The sequence below is a fragment of the Heterocephalus glaber genome, unplaced genomic scaffold, assembly GCF_053883595.1.
Source record: "Heterocephalus glaber isolate CG9 unplaced genomic scaffold, H.glaber_assembly_v1.0 deba00001444, whole genome shotgun sequence".
NCBI lineage: Eukaryota > Metazoa > Chordata > Mammalia > Rodentia > Bathyergidae > Heterocephalus > Heterocephalus glaber.
In genome coordinates this window covers 17,412,064-17,427,215 of record NW_028258297.1, presented here as the reverse complement: position 1 = coordinate 17,427,215, position 15,152 = coordinate 17,412,064, and the positions used below count along the sequence as shown (strand labels likewise).

General features: G+C 35.5%; 1 protein-coding gene and 1 pseudogene across 4 annotated transcripts in view; both read left to right on the top strand.

Annotated features, from left to right (window-relative positions):
• Positions 1–15,152, top strand: part of Slco1a2 (solute carrier organic anion transporter family member 1A2) — a 115,847-nt gene that overhangs the window by 24,232 nt on the left and 76,463 nt on the right. The gene's annotated exons all lie outside the window — the stretch shown is intronic.
• Positions 1,415–14,059, top strand: LOC147827488 (carboxypeptidase M pseudogene; annotated as a pseudogene).

Sequence of the window (15,152 nt, the reverse complement as noted above, 5' to 3'; positions counted from 1 at the left end):
CTTGTGTGGCATTTATCTGACCTTGGACATTTGGGGGCATCACAAAGCCTGGCCTTGGATACTATTGATATCCCCTTCATCAGTGGTTCATCCCCAATCTTTAAAATTTTGCTAGATATGTTCATAAATCTTGTAAGCCATCAAAAAGAAAATATGCATGATAACAACTATACGATGCTCCTAGAGGTCATCTGAACTCTCCTGAGCAGGGTGTGGCTTTTCTTTAACAGATCTGCCATGAGTCCAGAAATATATTACAGGTGAATTGTAGATGACTCTTGGAGAAACCATACTAATGAATGCCAATATCGCTTTCTATTGCTAGCATACCCTGAAGTTTGTGGCCTCCATACTACTGCCTCTAATGTTATGAAACATATTTTGCCTCATTATGTGGTTAACATTTTTTATCTGTTGGTTTCTATACTGCTTGCTAATAAGGGCTATTAATTGCTAACTTCTTATTTATCCAATGTATGAGCACAGGACTGTGTTTGTGTATGTGTGTGTGTGCGTGTGCATATGTTACTGAGGTTTCAACCCAGGACAGTTCATAATGAGTTACAAACCCAGGCATTTTTTTTTGAGACGGGATTTCACTAAGTTGCCCAGATTAGGCTTGAACTTGTGATATTCTTTCCTCAACCTCCCAGAGTGGTTGATTACAGGCATGCACCACCATGTCCCACTTAGTACAGTATCTTGTACACTTTTAAGCACCTTGCTACTCTAGTGTGATGGTTAAAAGTTAGGGCTATGGAAGCCAAGAAAGTGGGTTGGAATTCTGGCTCTACATCTATAAGCAAATTATTACCTCTAAATTTCTAAATACTTCTCTATTGATGATATTGATAACAATAGCTATCTTGTACAGTTAGGTGATCTTTAAGTGGAAGTATGTACAAAGCATTTCATGTGGTGTGAGGAACATCATGAGCTCATGGTGGCAATTTTATGAGGAAATATTTTACATTACTCAGTATACTCTGACTAAAGAAACACAGGCAGTATATGTATGCATAATTATCAAAATAAAGCCCAAACTGATTTTATTTCCCAAAAAGTAATGAAGTATAATATTTTGATAAATATCCCTCTGAACATTTATTTTATGTATATCTACATATTGATTTAAGGAACTGTCATACCATTTCTACGATTTTTGTGATATGATTTTCGATTTTTAAAAATACGTCATGAATATTTTTTCATTTCAATAATAAGTTGTACCTTGTGATTGATTTTAAATAGCCAAATTTTATTCAGAATATATATATATATATTCACGTTTCTGACATTTAGTTTTATTCCTTAACATTTACTAAAACAAAGCTGTAGTGAATATTTATTTGTATGTTCTTTTGCCTGTGTATTTTTTCTTAAATTCAACTTTTACAGATTTGGGATTGTTAGCTTATTTATTTTATACATTTTTAAAAATTTGGTAATTACCACTAAATTGCCATTGAAGGGTTGAATCTTTTATACTTTTATCATCAGTGAGTGAAAGATCATTCTCAATGTTGAGTATTGTATAAAGAAACTGACAATTTGATAACCGAAAATAGTAATTCATTTGCCTTTTAAAATTCATTCTTTTTTATTAGTACATGTCTGTAGTCCATAATCAATACATTCATCATGGGGGATTTGTACATGTACATAACACATCTCAATTCTTTTTTTTATCCCTTTCCTCTCCCTTCCCTCCAATCCCCTTACAAAAGCTCCATTTCCTTTTTTTTCTTCAATTCTCTTTTTGCCTTTAAATCTCTTTTCTCTTCCTTCCCTCCCCCTATTGCTCCCCCCAGCAAGTCCTCTTCTAGGTACAGTATCTTCCTCGAAGAGTTAAAGCCATCATACCACAGTGATACATGCACACCCATGTTTATAGCACCACAATTTATAGTAGCTATATCTTGGAAAAAGCCCATGAATAGATGAATGAGTAAGGAAAATGTGGCATTTATACATAATGAAATACTACTCTGCCATGAGGAAAGATAAATTTAAGACATTTTTAGGTAAATAGAGGCACCTTGAAACCATAATCCTAAGTGAAATAAGTAAGTCAAACAATATCCCATTGTTTCTTTTGTGTGAGAAACACAAAGTATAAATAATGAGCAAAACAGAAGATAGATATTAGGAAGTAGAAAGGACTTGTTTAAAATTTATTCTCAATTCTTAATCCTAATGGGCATCTTTTTTGTTCCAGGCACTGAACTAAGTAATGGTGGGAAGAGAGCAGGTTATTCAGAGGCAAGTCAGGGAGACTGTTCCTTCTTTGATGGAACTTCAGGCGTCACAAGATTCAAGGTTTTCACCATGTAGCAATTAAAGGTGTGATAATGAAGAATCTACCCAGAAGAGTTTCAACATAGGCAAGCATGGTAGATTAGGCCTCCTGAAGGGACAAGCCCAGGTGATGTTAGACAAACTGAGAAGGAAGGGAAGAGCAGGGAAGCCCAGAAGCAAAACTTTCCAGACTGGTTGGCGCTTGAAGGTCTGGAGAAGATACAATATGGCTGAAGCATGGAGTGCACTAAGGTGACTCAGGAGGAGACTTGAGAGGTGTAGTTGAGAACAAGAGCATGAAAGGCCTCAGAAGGGGCTAAGACTGAGAACTGGCTTTAGAGATTTTTCCATTTTTGCCAGATAGTTCAGGTTGAAGTTTAGGAGTGGCTTCCAGGAAAGGAAGGATACATATACAGCCCAGGTAGAAGGCAGGTGTGGATCAGGCTGGCTTGCAGTATGTGTTACTCAGAACTCTGGTTACCAGTGACAGAAATCTAACTTAAACCGGCTTAAACAATGGGGAGAAATTGTTGAATCCTCTAACCAAAGCATGAAAGTTAGCGTTTCACAAGGCTTCGGGATTGATAGAAATTTGGGACTTCAATGTTCTTACTAATCTCTTCATTTTCCACCTCCCTTCCCATTTCCTTTGCTTACTTACCATTCTCTGCTTATCTTTGCTTCCCAGACTAGCTTCCTTGGTGGCTAAAAATAAGGCCACAGTGATTCTTGTAACTCAAATATGCTTTATCATCTTGAAAGACATATCCCTCCCCTTTTTTTCAATGAATTTTATTTTTATGGAAGTTTTGGATTCATTTAAAAATGACTGGATTTTTCATATACTCCCTGCTCTAATATTATCAACCTATAACAATATTAACAGCCTCTAATATTATCAACATCCTCTACCACAGTGTTACTTTTGTTAAAATTGGTGAACCCACATTGACACTTCTTCACCCAGAGTTCCTAATTGATGTGAATGTTCAGGTTTATCCAATTTTGAAAATACATGAATTCATTTATGAAAGTACTAGCTTTCACTGCTCAGCTGTAATTTAATCAGATTTAAAGGGTATTACTAACCACGCAAAAGGAACAAGTTTGTGCCACATGATCCCTTGCTTTTCTTCAGAATTACTGGATATCCCTTTGTATAAGCACTGACTAAGTGGACATCAAGCAGATATAATTTGAAAGGCATTTCAAAGTTTTGTTCTATTCTGCTTTATGTCCCTGCCAAAGGAAATGGCTACTATTAACACCTTTACCTTGGGAACGATAACCAAATTGAAGGCTTTCTCCTCTGATTTATAAGCATACACATTTTTTTAATCTGGGAAGGAAAAAGAGGATTAGCTGTCCCTTAATCAGAATAATGTCTTAGGTTAGGTGTTGTCACACTGGAAAGAAGCAAAATGAGACACTTCGGGGTTATATCTGAGGAGGTAAGAGGGAAAGGGAGAAGAGAAGATGTGTTGAAAAGATGTTTTCAGAGGGGTGTTGTAGATTTAGCCCATCGTGTCTCCTGCAGGTTAAGGATGGAAAAATAAATGGCAGTGACAATTTAACTTTCAAAAGATGACAGGCATACATCACGTGGGTCTGTGATGTACATGTCTGTGAGTTTGTTACGGTATATCTAAGTGTTCTAGCCTGATTCCAGATGTACAGTGCATATATAAGATATTTGCTATGCATATTCAGCAAGCATCTTACTATATAAAATAATCTGATAGTGGTGAACATGTTAGCTAATTTATACATGTTTATCGAGCCTCTTACATAAGAAAGCACATATTTTAACAAGAACTCTTCAATCCTTTATTACAGAGTAATACAGGTGCACTTCCACAAACTCAGAATTATGACTCAGTGAGTAGTGAAAATAAAATATTGTCTTGTTATATAAACCAGTAGTTGGTGAATCAGAATTAATACCTTTTAATAAAAAACTCAAGAAAATGAATTCTTTGAGGTGGAATCATCCTGCATCATATTTCTTTCTCTAAGTCATGTTATCTATAACTGGGTGGCACAAAAGAATACTTTGTTCCTCTACCCTAAAATATGTCCCTAATCAGAGCTAGAGGGCCACTGACTGTAATTTGGCCCCAAACCATTCATTGTTTTGAGACTTTAGGCAACAATGGAATCATTGCTCCTTAAGTTATAATTGTTACCATCTGACATATTTATGTTGGTTAGACATTAGTGTAACCAAAAGAAAAATACTTAGCTAATGTTACTTTTTTGCATATAATGCAGCTTTGTTATTTTCATATAATTTTCACAACTATGTAATTTTCTATGTATTAACATCATAATTGAAAAATTTAGTAAGAGCTTATTTGATTTCTGAACTCGGAGCTTCAGGAAAAGATGTTATTCACAGTGACTTACAAAAATATTTTGAACTTAGGCTATTTGGTTAGTGATTTTAAAATTATTTCAGAAAGGATATCACTGTCCATTCATTTAATAAATATTTAGAAAGTTGTTACTAACAGAGCAGTACTTTTCTGGGTGCTTTGGAGCTTTGCCTATTGCAAACATAGAAAATAGCTCCTTGTATTTCATATCCAGGTAATCAAAATGGCTGTTCTCAGCCTCAGAGAACCCACCCACAGGCTCTGGCTGCGCTAGGTCCGGACTGGCCACTCTTTAGCTGTGACTTGACTATGGACTGAGAAGACCTTCCCTCGTTCCTTCCAGGCAATCACTGGTGTCAGCAGATATTGGGGCTGCTGGAGCTGCAGGGCTTACACATCCTAATGGACCTGGAAAGGTGAAATGGGGACTTTCTTTCTTTCTTTCTTTCTTCCTTTCTTTTTCTTTCTTTCTTTCTTTCTTCCTTTCTTTTTCTTTCTTTCTTTCCTTCCCTGTACCAATACACAAAGAGGTTATATGTAGGTTCCCAGTGAGACTGTGCCTGCCTACAAGCCAAGAGCGGAGGTCTCGGGATGAAATTCACCTTACCAGAACCATGGTCTTGGACTTCCCAACATACAGAACTGTGAGACATAGATTTCTGTTGCTCAAGTTATCCAATCTATGGTATTTGCTATGGAAATCTCCTCCGACTAAGGCAAGTGTTATGTCCAGAACTGGCAGAATGTCAACACTATCAAATAGTATTGGTTAAAAATATCGTACAAAGCACTCTCAGTTCCAAGCAGGTAGAGATACAGGCCTCACTTTTTGTGAGGATGATGGAAAGTCATAATGCAGAAGAGCACTTGAGAAGATATTCTGCCACTCAGCTGTAGCACGAGCCTTGACTCATCCTGTGGGAAGCCTTGGGCCTCTAGAGATGTCCTGGATGTGGGCAAAGGCCTGTGTATTTGTTATTACATCAGTGACACTGGTGCACCTTACTCTTCTGAAAGGAGCACACATTTGAGTGAAGCTGCTGCCTGTGGCCAAAAGCCCTTCCTCGGGAGGGATTCTTATTTGTGTCAGAAGAAACCAATATTCCTGCCAGCTAAGAAAATGAATGTGTAGGTTCTGGGGAAATTCCAAGAGTAAGGTGAACATGATGAAGTGATCTTGAGATAAAAACTGGAGCTCATTTTCCCCCCTTCTCTGTTACTATTCTAGGTTTGTTTTCACTTTAGTCCAGCACCTGTGTTGATGTAGGTGGAATATCTGGTGGGGTGACTGTGACTTTTATTCTTAAGAGTTTGAGCAAAACCTCAGACTGTGGCTGCTTCATTTGTTCACTTATCATCACACTTGGACAAGAACAAGCTAAGAGATGCCCCTGGGACTCAGTTGAATTCCAAAATACTCTTTCTGGCCCTCACTGTGTAGCTCTAGCCCTAACTTCTCTCTGTAACCATTTTCCTTACCTGCTGGTCTCTTGTCTCAAGGAACTTGATGTTCCTGGATAGCAGCCTTAAAAGTGAAGGAAACTTGCTTTATTCCCTAGTGGATCTTCCCTTCCTTGCAGACCCTTTACTTGTGAAATCTATTCAGATTTGAGTTTCAGGGCTAGGAAATACAAATTCTATAAGAAAATAATGTTACATGAGACTACTCTTGCTTCTGCCCTTTGGTTCCCAGGAAATTCACTATTTATTGTGACATAGAACTAAATATTAATTATCAACTTAAGGTCTCCTACACTCTGGAGATTTGTGCCTCATCCTTTCAGGGAATCATCTTTGAGATAATAATTATTATTACTCTCTCATTTTAAATCAGTAGTCCATATATTTTTCTGTTCATTCACATTGTCACTCAAGAAACTCCTCCCCAGCTGATATCTGCCAGCAGGAAATAGTTCTGAATATTTTTATTTAATAATAATATTGTTTGTCTAAGTTTTTAATCTTTTAAGTCAATGTTTTACTGTATCATATTTTTCCTCACCTGACTTTCCTTGTAATTTTAGTACCACTTTCTTTATTTTTTTCCTTCAGTATTTGAACTTGACTTCATAGTGCATAATTTCAGTTCTATGCTTACTGGCCGTGCATGTAGATTTCTTTACTCCATTAACCCATTACTGAGTCCAGCATGCTAACTCGAAAAAATAAGTAAACATATACATAAAATTATCTTCTTCTTCTTCCTTTCTACTCAACATTTCTGGAATAAATCATGTAATGTTACTGATTAACTTCTTTACAAATATATGTAGTCCCATCCCTCAATCTAGCAATCAATGCTATTTATCAATCTTTTTACTTACTTCCATTTTATTTCATGTTTTAATATCCATGATAATTTTTTAACTTTTTATATTAGATTTATTTTTTTTATCTTCTATCATGTCTTTGACTAATTTCCTTTTAGAAAGACAGACTTGCTTTCCTTAGTGAGATGGTGACATCCATTACATACATATTCTTCTAACATTTTTTATCTCAAAATTTCTCCAGATATCTAACTTCTGTCTTTTTAACATAGCCCAAATAATGTTTCTAATATAAAAATTATGCACATAAACACATAAAGACCTTTACAAATACATGAGAAAGAGTTAAACAGCAAAGCCATCAGTTGTTATTCTTGGGAAAGGTGTTAATAGTAATGGGGGGCTGGGGATTTAGCTCAGTGTTTCCAGAGCCTACCTCACAAACGCAAGGTCCTGAGTTCAATCCATGGTACCAAAAAAGAAAAAAAAAGGCCACCTTCTGTCCCACTGCTCCTGGCCCAGAGGAATGGGCTTCTGAGCTGCTGTCCCACTGCTCCTGGTCCAGAGGAAGGGGCTTCCGGGCTACCATCCCTACTGCTGCTCTCAGCCCCTGTCCCACCTCTCCCAGCTCAGAGGAGGTGATCTGCAAGGGCACCAACAGCACTGCCCCGCCCCCCCCCAGTCGAAAGAGAAAACATGTAAATAAGTCTCAAAACCAGACTTCCAGATCACCTACAGCAGCCCCAAAGGGAAATGAGAAGGAACACTCTGATACTCAACCACCTGGACCCACTGAACTGACAACAAAAGGTGATCTGGAAAAAATGAAATCAGAAATAATTTCTCAGATAGCAGGAGAAATTGTGATCCTAGTGCAAGACATGATTAATAAATCTAAAGAGGAGCTGAGGAACATGATGGAATACCAACATAGGAAACAAATGGAATCCATAAAACAGATGCAAATAGATTTCCAGGACATGAAAAACTCCATTGAAAGTCTACATAGCAGAATGAGCCAATGTGAGGACAGAATTTCAGATATAGAAGATAAGATTGCAATTAGTGACCAGGAAAAGAAAAATTGCTTCAAAATTATAAGGGAACATGAGAAATCAATCCAGCAGCTGCTAGACGATGGAAAGAAGAATAACATAAGACTGATTGGAGTCAATGAAAAAACAGGAGAGAGTGCAGATGACATAAAAAAAACTCTTCACAGAAGTAATGGCAGAAAAGTTCCCAAGCAGGGGAAAAGAACTTGACATACAGATAAGTGAGGCATAGAGGACTCCAAATAGCCTTGATCAAAAAATCTACACATAGGCATATAATTGTTAAGATTCCACAAACTCAACAGAAGAACAAAGTTCTACAAGCAGTTACAGAAAAGAAATAAATCTCATACAAAGGAAAGCTCATCAGAATCACAGCAGACTTCTCAACACAAACCATCAAGGCAAGAAGAGCTTGGAGTGACATATTCCAAGCCCTAAAAGAAAACAGCCTCCAACTCAGATTGATGTACCCTGCAAAACCATCTTTCAAAATTGATGGAGAAATAAGATACTTTCATGACAAAGAGCACCTTAGAAACTTCATGAATACCAAACCAACACCCCCAAAAATTTCACACAATATCCTAGGAACAAACATTGAGGATCACAACCCCAGGAACAAAGCAGAATGAACCCATCTGACACGACAAAAAATTAAAAAAAAAAAAAGTAATGAGGATATTATCCATGTTTTTGCTAAATAGAAAGAAAGTTCTTTTATTGACTCCAACTGTACTCTAAACTTCTGGGGGGAAAAGGAAATAGGAAAACACAACCAAAAAGGAAAATTGCAGCAACTAACAAGTACAAAAAGACTTTGGACAAACTGCTGAAAACAGACACAATCAAATCCCATGTCTGGCTAATAATTACAGAGATATTACTGCCTAACAATCTCAGAGGTAGCAAAAGACCTTTCAGAGGTTTTGCTGGCCTTAAATGAACTAAGAAAGTTTGTGAATTTAATAATAAATACATGCAGGAAAGGAAAAGTGATGAGAAATGGAAAAAATGGAAATAAAGTCTTTGTAAATAGGGAAGGGTGGAGGGGGTGAAGGGAAGGCTAGCAATGGGGAAAAAATAAGAACCAAGATGCATTATGTAAAGGTACAATTCCCAATGAGAAATGTAATTGTGTTGTATACCTAAAATGTACCAATAAACGAATTTAACAACAAAAAATAATAATAATAATAAATACATGCAAAGATAACATGGTGGTGTTTTAGACGTGAGAGTCAAACATATGAGAGACAACTGAAATTTCCTGAATTTGGTAATAAAGAGCAGAAGAAATTTTTCAAGAGGGGAAAAGAAGATTATTTGTTTGTTGATCAGCATGAGTCACCAAAGAAGATGCTTAAAACAATTTGTAAGAAACATAACCCAGACAGGACAAGAGAAAATATATTGCCTGAGTTACACATGCTAGTGTTTCCTCATAGTATTTTAGTTTTACTTAGATAATTAATATCATAACACTGCTACAAATTGCTTATAACAAATGGTGTAGGCTCTAAAGTGTGTTCCACTCTCTTTTTTAAGGTTCTGAGTCTAATCTTTTGATACTATTAAAAAGCCTACATTGAGAAGATCCCCAAAGACTTTAGCACCCAACATTGTTGTGCTCAAGAAGAACTTTTCTGGCACAACGGAAATATTTTATATCTTGGTAAGGATACAGGATACAGATGGATTCAATTCTCAAGACTCACTGAACTGTATACTTAAAATTGTGTTTCAGTGTCTGTCAGTTTTAGCTGCAAAACTATAATCCAATGCTAAATTCTTGTCAGTATGTTTGCTTTTTAAAGTGAAAATTCTGAAAATTACTTTCTACATGTTTTAGGCTTGAGAAAATAAATACATAGATCGAAGATGACGAGAAACAGTTCTCATGGATGGCAATGAGATTAGGAAATAGGGAAGTCTACACTGTGCTCTCTGCTGTTGGATTGGAATTGGAGGCATTAGTATGAACTCATGTTTAAAATCTGGACATTTACCTACATTTATATTCTCTATTTATATTCATTGGTACATATATACATGATATATCTCTATACCTTAGTTTCTGAGCATCACTAGATCTAAAAGGAACCAGAATTTTCTGGAGAAGGGGTTAATTTGAGAGTTTTTCCAGAGAAAGTAAAAAATTAGTTTAAAACATCTTCTGGAGCCAGAAAGAAGTGTTCAAAGAGCTATAGGTCATCTTAAAAGGATTAACTGTAAGAATCAGTTGGAAAAGACCTCTACTGTAATGGAACATATTGGGATATAGAAATCAGTTTGGAGAGGGCTCTAATAGAAAATTTGAACATGAATATAATAATCAAAGAAATAGATTTTAACCCATTGAATAAAATAAAAATTGATGAACCTATACTGAAACAATTGGATAAATAGGTATGAGACAGAAGGAAAGCTCTTTCTTATAGTAAATTACCAGCTAATGCATTTAACATGAATGATGGAGTCTGAAGATCAGTGGATGCCAAAACTGATGGATTCAAGTTGGAAAAGGCACAGAATATTTGTATGATCTTCAAGTAGCTCACCATAAACTTTTTATTAATTAGTAAGAGAAAATAATAATTTTATACTAAGAGAGCTGGCAAATACACTTTAATCATATGATCAAAGCCAATGTCTCCAGTAATGAGACAAATCGGTCAGTGTCTCAAGTACTTGCATAAGGCAGAATAGTACTCCAATAGTATTCCTGTGCATGATGTATAACTAGCACCTAATCATGAAAAAACATCAGGTAAGCTCATATTTAATAATCTTTTGCAAAACAGCTGCATATTGCTTTTAAAAGTCAATAAATACTACCCTACTTTTTAAAAAACAGCCTGAGAAACTGTTCTTAATCCAAAGAAACTAGAAAAATACCTCTAAATACAATGTATGATATTATATTGGATTGGGTGCCAAGCCATTTTTCAAAAAGCAGAAATGATGTTATTGGACAATTGATATAATTAGAATGCAACATTAAATACAAAGAGTAGATGAAATATAAATATTGAATCAATGATTCTCAGACTTTGCTGTGTTCTGATTATCCTGCCTTGGTTTTAGAAAATACAGGAATACTTATTGATAGGAGAACATATCTCCAACTAATTCAAGAAAAGCATATCTATCATCTATCTATCATCTATCATCAAGACAGGGAGTAGAAAAAGAGAAATCATATGAAGCAAACACAAACAGTTATCAGGAATACAGAAATTCAACTTCTTGTAACTTTCCCCCATATTCAAAGTTATACCAAAATAGAAGTTATCAAAACAAAATTGGTACCTAAAGAACCTCTTGAAATGAGTATAATTCTATACAAAAGCTCTATCTTACAATTCATTTCTGAATAGGAGTGTCATGTAATGTAAACTGGCACAAAGATGGGCAGACAAGCAGGCAGATATTGAAGACATGTTCTAGCTAAGAATCAAGGATTTCAGTGAGTGTTTTGGTTTGCAGGCAACATGGTGTGTGTGTGTACCTTACTAAGTGCTCTGCATGCATATGTGCTATACGATGAATGTTTCCTTAATTGCTAAATGAGAACTTTATGAGATCAATGTTTGCTAATCTTTTTTGTAGTATATACCTTTCAAACACTTGCCATTCCAAAAGGATTGGGTGTATCTTCTAGGTCCATTCATTAACTTTTTCCTCTCAAACTTTGTATGATGGGGTGATTCAAGTTAGAAACCTGTAGGTTCTTGTTTTGGGTGGCTTTTGAAAGAATGCAGAATTGGAATTCCAGAGTACAAATAAGTACCAAGCATGCCTGGAGATTGAACTATTTCACAGGAACTATTGCTTCATCTGACTGAAAATCTCATAATCTTGATGGGAATGCCTCCAATCACAAGTCTAATCAATAATACATCATGGCTTCTGCAAACCCAGATGGATTCAAAGCTATCAAAAATACTGTTTTGATACTAAGAGGAGGTAAAATTATGACCAGTATGTCCTCAAAATAAATTTCACTAATGATTTTGAATTTAATAATATACCAAAGCATCTACCAAATGTAATGAAGTGTCTGGAAATGGGGAGATTTGTCCTCTCTGCAAAGCACAGTACTCCCCTCATGACCAGTTATTCATTTGACAATACTGTTCTAGAAAGTTGGACATTACCCTTCTGGGGCTTAATCTTTGATTATGTTTTGTTTTTCAATATTTCTCACATACCTACCTTGAAAAATCTCAACACAAGACAAGGACATTGGTATAAAAACAAAATGAACTTTCCTAATTGACTTACAAGTGGACACTCTTGTTATTATCCAAAGTGAAAAGCAAGATGGCCACCACATTGGAGCCCAGTGTTTGGAAAGTACACTGAAGCTGCTATGCTGTAAACAACCTCGGGAGGAGAGGCTTTCTTCTGGAATGACAACTAAGTCTCATTAATTGAATAGATTAAAAAGGTATGCCTATGTGTAAAGGGTTAAATTTTTTATCACAGTGAAAATTCTTTACCTGATGTAATCATGGAAATCCAAGACAGAAAACACATTGGTCCTTATAGAACCAACAATTTGGAGAATATCAACTTAATCTTTTGCCTAGGTCCTATATAATAAATATTACAGTCTCTAGAAATAGTCCACAAAGGTGAGTATTCCAAAGAAATTCTAGGGCTCCTGTGCCCTTTAAAAGTATATTCCTCATCTATTCTGAGGACAAATGAACTTTATCACAGTATCAATGCCTTCATGAGCTATGATTCTTCTATACAGAAAACTGCCAAACCACTCTATAATGACAAAGCCTAGTTTGTTCCTATTTTTAGTGACTCTTTTGTACATATTTTTCAAATAAAGCAAAATATGAAACAACCCTCATCACCAACTGGAACCAGGGATTTATCATGCCACATTACCATAACTCCAAGCCTATGCAGAATATGGTCTTCTTGAAGACAAGAAATGAATGTTTTCACATCCCGCAGAGATAATGAAAGAAATGAGTCAGTCTTAATGGCAAATCAATGGCATCTACCTATCAGATATCACCCACTTATCTTAAAGATCAATCTTGAAGTAATTTTTGAAATTTGTGAAACAAATTAAAAGTTAGAAGCAAAAAAAGTTTTTAATAAAATGTTTACACAGATTTAGATGACTATAACCAATAGATATGAATAATTATTAATCTCCTGCTATATAAAGACCTTGCCATGAATTCTAAATATTGCTCTCAGTGCAAGAAGAACTGATCTTGGAACTGGAAATAGTTTTGCAAATGTCCTAAAGAGATGTGAGAGAAATCGGTAATGAGATATGAGAGAATGTCTCAGTGGGATGAAAAGGTTGTGTCTACAGAAGCTCCAAAGCAGCAGCTCAGTTACATCTTTCCTTCCCCAGAGCCAGTGTCTCTGCCTTTCTGCATGTGGATTCCATAGTTTTCTGTCATGTTGATGACTCGCAAATGTGTAACTCTACCTTTCTTGAGCCTTAGGCTCATGTCTGAATACCCACTGGACTATCTACCTGGATGGGACCCACAGGGTCCTCACACTTGTCAAGTCAAAAATTGAGCTTATTCTCTCTTCTGATGCTGTTCTTCCCCCTATGTTCTCCATCTCAATTACTTGTAGTACCAAGCTAGAAACCTGGGAGCCATCTTTAGCATTTCTTCTTCTTCACCTCAGGTACTCAGTAATGACAGATTGATATTTGTTATAAATATGCATCAATTCTAAAAAGTTTATTTAAAAATAGATGATTTTAACTAAATATTTACATCAATATGCAGACAATTATGGTTTGTTTTATTATGATATTTGACAATAGTAGTATGAAAAAATTTATTGTTTTTCAGATATGTTATTACATATGTGGTACACAATCCTTATTTTATTTTATTTTATTGGTACCTTGTGCTTGCAAGGCAGGCACAGGCACCACTAAGCTAAATCCCCAGCCCTACAATTCTTATTTAACATTAATGTGTGAGAGAAAACGTAGTATGTTAAGAACTAACTTTAAAGTTGACTGCTTTTGACTTTGGGATGTCATACATTAAAAAGTAAATTAAAGGCTATTATATACTTGTTAAAATTAGAAACATCTGATTTTATAATGTTTGGTATTTTTATGCATAAACACTTAAAAAGTTTTTTAAAAATCAATAAACTTACCCATAATATTTGAGTTTTCTTTAAAACTGAGGAAATAAAAGAGTGGATTTTGTATCTTTATTTGTAGGTATATTAGATAAAAATTGAGAGTAGAAGCATACAATTTACCCATCTTGAAGGAAATTAATAACATTATTTTCCTTATGTTCCTCATTAGGTTATATTTTAACATTAATGTTCTTCATCCTTCCTATCTTTACCTAATGGCTCATTAGAAGTATAAATAAAGCAGCATATGACCACAAATTAAAATTTGAAATTGTCTAGTGATCCCAACTGCCCTGCTGACAAATGATATTCAGCTGAGTGGTAAACTCACCACCGTGAGTTAAACACCCACTCATCTGATAAAAATTAGTCTTTGAACATCTTGCTTGATATTTATACAGAGCTCTAAACTGTGCCTTTTGCAAAATTTAAGCAATTATTTTATTTGTCAATCCCAAAGTAGAAATCTGAACTGACAGCATTCTGGCATTTAAACAGCAGCTGATTGGAAAGTTCTGAGCAGTAACTCTCCCTTACCTCCCAGTTCTAACAGTAGTTCCAATCAGGAAAGGACGCTGTCCTAGGAGAATTTATTAAATTAAACCCTAAGTAATTAAAGAGCAGGGAGAGAAAGAGGAGTCAAGAAAAGACTCAGAGAGAAATCAAAACAGATAAATAAAGAACCCTCAAATTGATTAAAACCACAGCATTAACATGGATCTGAAGTGTACTGCATTCATGTTACATTTTATCAAGATTCAGTGCTAGAGATGATGATTCTTTTTCTCTCCACCATCTTTAACTGGAAGAAATGTAATGGCCCTTAAGGAAAACAGCACAGAAATTACCAAAGGAAAAACAGAGTCAACCATAATTCCATGCAGAACCCATTTTAAGATTCTAACTTGTTACAAAACCTCCCAGCTAGTTTATTTTTTCTCATTTTTGGTTTTTTGTTAGTATATGTTTGCAAAATACAAGACTTCCATTCATCTTGG